Below are 8,301 nucleotides of genomic sequence, written 5' to 3'. Positions count from 1 at the left end.
CGAACAAGCACTTTATAAAACAGCCTGTTACAACGCCACCTAAATGAGCCAACTGAGTGCTAATGGAGGCAAACCCTCAGCAACAGCTGCTGCTTTCAGCCACCAGCCCAGGATACTACTGGTGAGACAGTGACTGAAAAGTCACAACTGCTATTCCGTTATGGTTTTCGTCAAATATGACTGATCTTGAGCCATTTATCAAAGAAAAATGGGTTAGATAGCCGTCTGTGTAACAAAGCTGGTGGACTCAAAAGACTTGCAGGTGTAAATGGAGCAAAAGGCGTCAAATTTTCACATGTAAAATGTACATATGGAAAACCTTGTGTACTTTTCTTCCCGTGTGACAATTATGCACTACTTTGCGTTGGTTTGTCACAGGATCCCCGAAAGACACGTTAAAGCTTGTCGTGGTGAAGTAACAAAATGCGAAAAGGTTTAGGAGCAAAGAATGCTTTCGCATGGCACAATCTATAGAGGAAAAATCAAACACTGGAGACTGTTTGTCACATAATCAGAGTTTCTGATGCAACGCATTGCATTTGTAACCTTGCATTTTTTTTCTTCTTCCTTGCAAGCCTTGCATTTTTCCCTGTTCCTGAGTTTAGTGTAAACCGATCTCTGGCACGCGACTCTTCCGGCCCGTCTCTGGTGATCCATTACACGGCGGTGCCAACTCGAACCTTTTCTAAGTCAGCTCTGGCAGCTTGTCGAGCAGGTACACAGTCAGAAATTTCATCCTGCATTTGTCTGCTCTCACATGTCTGCGTAATCCCTTTCCTGGAAAGCACTGAAGTCTTCATTAAGTCTAAGAATGACTCGATTTTGAGGCATTGTTCAAGGCTACAAAAGTGGCCAGAGTCAATCACTCTCAAGCAAAAAAAATGTTTCATTTTACCCTGTGAATTTATTCTAATGTATTTAGCCCTGGGTCTTTTAAACAACTAGACCAATAGAGAGTCTTATTGTATTCAGACAAGGACAAATAGTGGATTCACTGATGCTCATGCAATAATTAGCTCCCATCAGGCTTCAGAAAGGTTGAGTGTTTGAAGCATTAAACTTTTTTTCTTCTTTAAAAAAAAGAGGGCCAAATGTGGACGCAATCTCATGATCCTCTTTTTATTCTGGTGCCTGCTTAGTAGTAAAGGAAAAGTGGCAAGAGAACATGGGGTCTTTTATTGGATCATGTAATGGCTTGAAGTTAAGCTAATCTAAGTTATTCTCCCTCTTTGTATGTGTGAGATAGAGTGCAGTAAAACCCGGCGCTCCATGGCTAGTTCTCCTAATCGTGTGGAAACTCTGACTACTTACAGAAGCAATGAGGGAGGTAATGGGAAAGTAATTTTTACTAATTTCAGCCAGCTCTGCTTTCCCATTCTGCGTGATTGTGTGCGCCGTCTGCATCATTACAGGCAACATCTGCAACGGCTCGCCATGTGAACGAGCGGGCGGGGTGGGAAAGAAGTGGAGGAGAACGACTACAAGCTGGCGAGCCGCTTCTGACGTGGCTCGCGGATAAACAAAAGCCTGCCAATCCTCCGTGTTCACAGTGCCTCCTCTTGTCAAAATTCTTTCACATCCAGGTGGTTTTGGTCTCAGACAATGCTGGGTTTTTTTTTTTTTTTTTTTGTCTCTTTTTTTCTTCCAAGCAAAGTCCGTGGCCAAGCAGCTGCTGCTAATCTCTGTTAGCAGAGTCCCACTAAACAGTCGGCTGTAGCCTTTAATCTGGTCCCCCCACAATCATTACCTCCAGAGCCGGGGACTGGGCTGGGGCGGGGGGGGCGGAATGGGTAACACAATTGCAGGAGAGTAAACAAATGAAACCCAATTTGTGTCCATTTCTCTGTCGTTCCTCTGGCTTTTCCTGTAATCTCGTTTGAATGTTCGGTAAGGCGCCAAAGTCGCTATCGTTTCATCGGGCTGCTGCGTGTGTGTCCCGCAGCCCCGATCTGCAGGTGTCTGTTTAAAGTGTACAGGGTAGATATCATTTCTCACAGCCCAGTTGTGTTCAGGCTTGTAGCTTATGATAATTGTGCTTTTGTGAGTGAAATTGTATAAATATGATGAATAAAAGCGTACCGCATTAGGCATCAAAGATAAGCCTAATATTTAGTCTCCTTTACAGATTATTTGAGACAAGTTGGGTCTTTTGGCTTCTTCCAGTTAGAAGAAACATGTTGGTCAAATGAAAATATTACTTCAAACCTAAATTTGCCAGTGGTATAAAATTGGGCGTAGCTGCATCATTTAAAACCCCAATTTCTGGAACTATTCAGATGCTGCAGTTTTTATTCGGGTCCTGACTCATGTTGTTCATATTATGCATACAATCACAAGAATAAACGACTTTACAATAGCAATCAAACCGATGGTTGTGCATGTCTCACTGTTCCCCATATGAGGAGGCCATGTTTTACTTATGAGACTTTAATATCCCTACAGCAATGTTGTTAAAAAGATCAGGTAACGCTCCGGATTTACAAATTAAATATCATGACCAAAATAAACCAAACTGAACTGAACCCCACTCAAACTCTATTTCACGAAGCTGCTCAAAAACACTTAAAAATTAACTTCATTCGGCTCAGACACTGAGGAAATACACTATTACTAATTACTGTGGCTAAGCATTCAGGAGGACTGTTAGGAGAGAGGTTATGAGGCTGTGACAGAGGATGGAAACGTAAGCAACTGTTCAATAGTAAGCATTTTCTTAATATATTTCATGCTCATAAACAACAATCCATGCACTTCGATTACCTCCACAAAACCCTCCTGTGTTTATTTTTTCACATTCTTTTCTTTGGCTCCAATCAGTAGCCATGCATTTATTTCACCGATTACTGCCAAATAGGAAAACAGAAAACAAGCATTTTGTAGATTTTACACAGTGACGTTATACACGCCATGTCATAATCCACTTTAGGTAGTGTCTTCTTAATTTAATTAAAAGTTTAAATTATTTATCAAGTTCAACAGCCATTGAAAATACTGATTTATTTACGAACATTTCATGTGAAATTTTTTTAAGTATTCTGACTGAAATACAGTGATGTAGGCCTTTTCCATGCAACCTTTTTAGCTCCGAAGTTGCTGGGGAAAGAAAACTTGAAGTTTAGACTTCAAATCTTTTACTTTGCTTCACCTCCTGGAAATATAAGAAGGAAGCTGGGCAGGAAGGTAAAAAAAATTCCACATGCTGCTTCTATGGTACATTTTCCCCTCAATAAAACACTCTCTACATCCCCTGTGGTCCAATAATGGGTTTACATAGACTCCGGTTTGCTTCACCATCTTCCCGGTATGCCCATACAGAACTCTGCTGCCCACCTTAGCTGACAAGCGCTGACAAAAAATTCTGGCTGTGAAACATTGCCTCACATGTCAAGAGTCAGGCAAGCTATTTTTCCGTACCCCTATTCGCTTGGTCTCCAGCTCTTACATGAAAGTCTGTGATTTGACTCCTTTCGCTGTGACCACATGAGGGAACAGGTGCCTGTGAAATTAAAGTCAGGGGGGTTTCAGAAATGCAGAGAAGCCCGATGCACTGCAGACTGCAGATTACCTCTATAGGGCATGAAGGCCAGCAGAGAACCGAGGTAGCCCCCTATGAGGAGCCCACAGGGAATACCTTACCAACAGCTCCCCAATGACATCTTGGACATTTTGTTCTTCTCTCTGCAGGGGGAAAAAAAACTGCACTTGTTTAGCGATCACAGGGGTTTATTTTTGATGCTTGCTGTGTTATCAGAAGATGCAGTGCATTGCCATTATTGTGCCACTGTGCTTATTATAGATTCCATTTAGATGGCAGTTAAATTGGATGTCCCCATCAGCTACAGAGCAAGTTGTTTGTTTTAGAGAACCGGATGCTGAATCACAAAAGTATTATTAAGTCTTTCAGGAGATAACAGATGAATTAAAGCGAGCCAGTGACTGCTGCCTTCCCCCCCCCCCCTTACCAATTTTATTAAGAAAATAAGTTACAGTGCAATTTACCGATTTTTAAGAGAAGTATTTTTCAAAGTTTAGCAAACAAATAAACAAAAAAAGCGGCGAGTTTGTGACATGAATCAATGTTGCATAGAAACGGTTCTGATAAGCTCAAACGGGAAGCAGGCTGGTGGAATTTGATCTCAAAGTATGTTGCATTGAGATTGGTTCAGTTCTGCAGAAGCTCAAGTTGTGAAGAGAAATGAGAAGGTGAACACAGGGGCAACATGTAGTCAAACAAGCTTTTCGTTTCTGAAAATAAAAGAGAAAATGTGGCCTCAGACTGTTTGGTCAAAGTTTCGTACAGTTGCTTTTTTTTATCTTATTCTGTTGGTGGTTTTATCAGTAGAACCAAACGCAGATGTGAAGGTTGACCAACTGAGTCGATTCACAGAAAAAAAAAAAAAAAAAAAAAGGGGACCAGGGTTTTATCTCAAACGGATGACATAGAAGTAGTTTGGTCGTTTGAAGATACAGACTGGTAATGATAGGATGTCCAATTTTACCTCATTGCCGACTATCGTCACATAGTCGGCATCTTCACAAGGTGCTATGTCGGCTAAAGCTGGGGTTGATATGTGCACCTCACATCAAACCGAGTCATTTCGAGGGCACAGGACTGGTCTCCTTCATCAACACTGTGAGGGTCAATGGGATTCAAACAGCAGCAAAAAATACAACATATTTCTAAGTTTTTTCGTTTAACAATACAACAGTGTGTACTATACATCAAACACCTTAACCCAGAGGTGCCCAAGTCCAGTGCTCAAGAGGTGTCAGCCTGCAACCTTTCGATGCATCCCGACACACCGGAACGAAAACGCTGAATTCAATCATCAGCCATCAATTAACTATGTTGGAAAAGGGACACATGTAAAAGTTGCAGGGTGATAGATAGCTCTTGAAGGCTGTACTTAGAATTTACCCTTCGAGGTAAATACTTAAACTATGTAGATCAAACTAGTCTTCGCTATACACATAGGAAACTTCTTGGCACTAAAGCACAAGGCCAGCATCAAGCGTCTCCACAGCAGCCACTTGGGGCTTTAAATGCATTTTCTTTGCATGGCTGAGAAAAGAACACGTTGTAAATGAAGGATTACTGTGATTGTGTTACATTATGGTGAGGTTCCCCTCTCAGCACAGCCTGATTTGTGGGCCTGTTCAGCAGCGTTTCCGGAACACTCCCTTCGTAATAGATGTACTGGGCCCTGAATTGTTGTGCAGTAGAAGCAGTTCAATTAATACCGCACCGCCATAAAATAACTATTGAAATGACAAACGAGGAAATAAATGAGCGTTTGCCTGCGCGGGCGCAAAGGGAGGGAGTGTGCGCTCGCTGAAATTTATGCTGGTAAATCCGTCGCTTTTGGAAGACAATGATGCCGTCAACTAAATATACCATGCTGTCACACACAAGGAGGGACAGGTAAAAGATGGACCCGTTATTTCTCACACCATCGGCTGTTGATGGCTCATTTGAATATTCACGGCCTTTTGAGGCTGAAGGAATGATCTCCTATCATTAGGCCACAGTCCTTAAAGATGCATCAAAGCTGGTGGTGAAAGGATTCCTTGTGCTCTGATATTTAACGCACATTAGGGTGTGGGACTGCTTTCAGGCAGGTTCCAATTTTTCTACAGAACTATACATAACAAATAGCTTTTTTTTTCCCTACTCTCTGCAGAATTGAAAAATTAAGTACACCAAGGATTTTGTCCAAAACAGCAAAATTACAGAGATTTATAAAATCTATGAACACAGAGACACACAAGTACATCAAAATCCAGTTAAAAGAATTGCTGCAAGTCTCCTAATTTCACAACACCTTCAAGAAAGATTCAAGTTCACATTATTTCTTTGTTTCAGTGCCATACCACAGGATATTTGCTTTTTTCTGCCAGATTTATTATTTAACTATATAACTATGTTAATGACAGCTGTTTACAACATAATATTTTAAGAACTGTACTGGATTGTTAAATCCTTCATTAATTTACTGTAGCTACAAAAGAGCACCCAGTCATGGATGAACAGCCATTATTAGATCAAGAAGTAACATTATTTGCAGTCTTATTTAGTAAATTAGAACCTTTTTTATGTGTCCCGACCAGTAGGAAGACTTAGAGTAAGAATTGGCTGTCAAAAATAATGAATAATAAATTTATACAAGATGTATTTAGCGGTATGTTCAGGTGCATTCTCTGTATTTCTTAATCCAGCATATTTTTGCAAGACAGATGCAAGATATCTTATCAGAAAAATAAGACAGTACTTGCATTCAGCTTCCAGATATTTGCTTAACTCTTACTCCTTGTTTAAAAGTATCAGGGAGATTTTGAAGAACCAACTCTGTTCTTTTTTTTTTTTTTTATCCTTGTTTTAAAGCTTCACATGAATTTGTTTAAAAAATAAATAAATAAATCCCACAGCTGATAACCCTCACTGTGGAGCATGTTGAAGTCAGCAGGATGTATCAGTCCCTGTATTATCTGGTTTGAAGAAATTATTTGTTTTTAGTTTCAACCTAGCAATTGTAAAACCGTTCAATTGAGGTAACCAGGCAAATTCCCTGTGAATCTCTACCTAAAAATCCCTGGAATCGAAAAAGTGTTCCCAACCATAAAAAAATAAAAATAAAAATGAGGCGAAATATGCGAAAGGGAGCCAGAACTCCTGGTTTGAGTCAACAAGTCTGCAATGTTTACTGCATATTGATTATGCAGTCAAGTGCAGGATGGCTGGGTCAAATCTGACAACTGAAAAGTAAAATAAGGTTTATAATTTACACTCTGTGAGGCTGTCCCGTCTCGATTATGGTTGTCGTTTTTACTTCCCTTTAATTATTTTAGAGAATCCGAACCTGGTTATTTTCAGTGCTGCACATCACTTCTGGGTCTTAAAGGGTTTTTACTTGACTGTCATAAGGCTTAGTTTCAAGGTAACGGCCATCATCCACAAGAGAGTGGAAGGGGATGCAAATTCGAAAGGAAAAGATCTGGTTCAAGGTGAGTTAATCCTGGCGTCACTCTGTAAAATTCCATCAGAGCGCATTTAGCTGCGGCTTGCATGAAAATGGATGGTTTGCAAAGTGTAGTTCACGTGGGTTTCAATTAGCAGTGTCTAGGTGAATTAAGAGGTTTAAAGCCATCGCTGTTCTAGTGGTGGTATTAACCTGGTGCTTCTCATTAGCCACCCTTGGCTGATAAAGAGAGCAAAGGGAGCAGTGGTGCAGACAGACACCTCTCGCTGACAACGGGTGACAGAGTGGATCACACCGCCTCATGAATAGTAATGGCCGCCAACATGTCCTACACTCCCCCATGTGCGAAGTGACGGATTTCTGTGTCAACAGGGCCCACGGCTGGGGAGAATGGACTGACAAGTGACTGAGATATTCAGGAGAGGTGCAAGAATGAAGGAGAAAAAAGTCCAGTCCTGACATGAAGGCTGCATCATAAGATTGTTTGTCAGTCAGGGCCTGCATTCATTGCCTCCCCAAGAGTGAGTAAATAAACAGTGTTTGCAGGGACAGGAAGTATTCCTGGATTGTTATCCAGTGCCTTTGGGGTGCACAGACAGGCGCTGGCGTGTCTCAATAAATCAGGCACTCCTTTCCTCCACTGTCGATGGCGGCGGAGGGGGAGGAGGGGTGAGAAGGAGAGGTGAGCACTACTTTTCTGAGGGGTGATGTCACTGATAACCTGGCGGGCGCACGCTCTTCCTCGCTGACCAGGTCTCGGCCAATCAATAGCAACACAATGTCCGGCTTGACAAACGCGTCGGTGAGCTGAATGTCAAACACGCGGCGAGATTCGAACAAAGGACTAATTTCTAACGACGCCAGAAGTGGCAGAACAAGCTGTGATGTGTTGCGCCTTCGACAGGAACCAGCAAAAGCTGTTTGGAAGAGAGCGGCTAGACATCAGAGCAGCTGAATGAAGCTTTCCTTTCTATCGCAAGCCTTTCTTTTTTTTCTTTTTTTCTTTTTATTTCCCACCATGGGGCAGTGTAGAGCTTCTATCTGAAATCTGGGCACAGCTAAGTCCATGAATTGTTCATTTTGTTCCCTCTGAACTCCCCTGGCCCTTTGGAGAGTTTTGGAACAAAAAAATAAAAAAAGAAAGAAAGGAGGGAGGGATGTAGGTTAGACAGACAGCTACTAATCGAATCTCTCCACAGAGGCCAATTATGGAGAAATCATGTTCAACAAGTCTTGGTCCTTTTAACACAGCCGAGGGTGACAGTGCTTTAAAAAAAAAAAAAAAAAAAAAAAAGAGGGGGGGGGAAAAAAAAAAAAAAACCCC

General features: G+C 41.5%; 1 protein-coding gene and 1 long non-coding RNA gene across 2 annotated transcripts in view; one reads left to right on the top strand and one right to left on the bottom strand.

Moving 5' to 3' along the window:
• ppargc1a (peroxisome proliferator-activated receptor gamma, coactivator 1 alpha) overlaps positions 1-8,301 on the bottom strand; it is a 377,178-nt gene that overhangs the window by 338,386 nt on the left and 30,491 nt on the right. The window lies entirely within an intron of this gene.
• On the top strand, positions 618-3,764 carry LOC106946584 (uncharacterized). Its single transcript, XR_001424801.1, has 3 exons — positions 618-715; positions 1,247-1,327; positions 1,413-3,764. It is a non-coding gene; the product is annotated as an uncharacterized LOC106946584 (long non-coding RNA).

This window comes from Poecilia latipinna, unplaced genomic scaffold, assembly GCF_001443285.1.
Source record: "Poecilia latipinna isolate Pla-1442-1.1 unplaced genomic scaffold, P_latipinna-1.0 Scaffold197, whole genome shotgun sequence".
Lineage (NCBI taxonomy): Eukaryota > Metazoa > Chordata > Actinopteri > Cyprinodontiformes > Poeciliidae > Poecilia > Poecilia latipinna.
The sequence above is the reverse complement of the archived record's forward strand: the minus strand, read 5'-3'. Positions and strand labels throughout refer to the sequence as shown.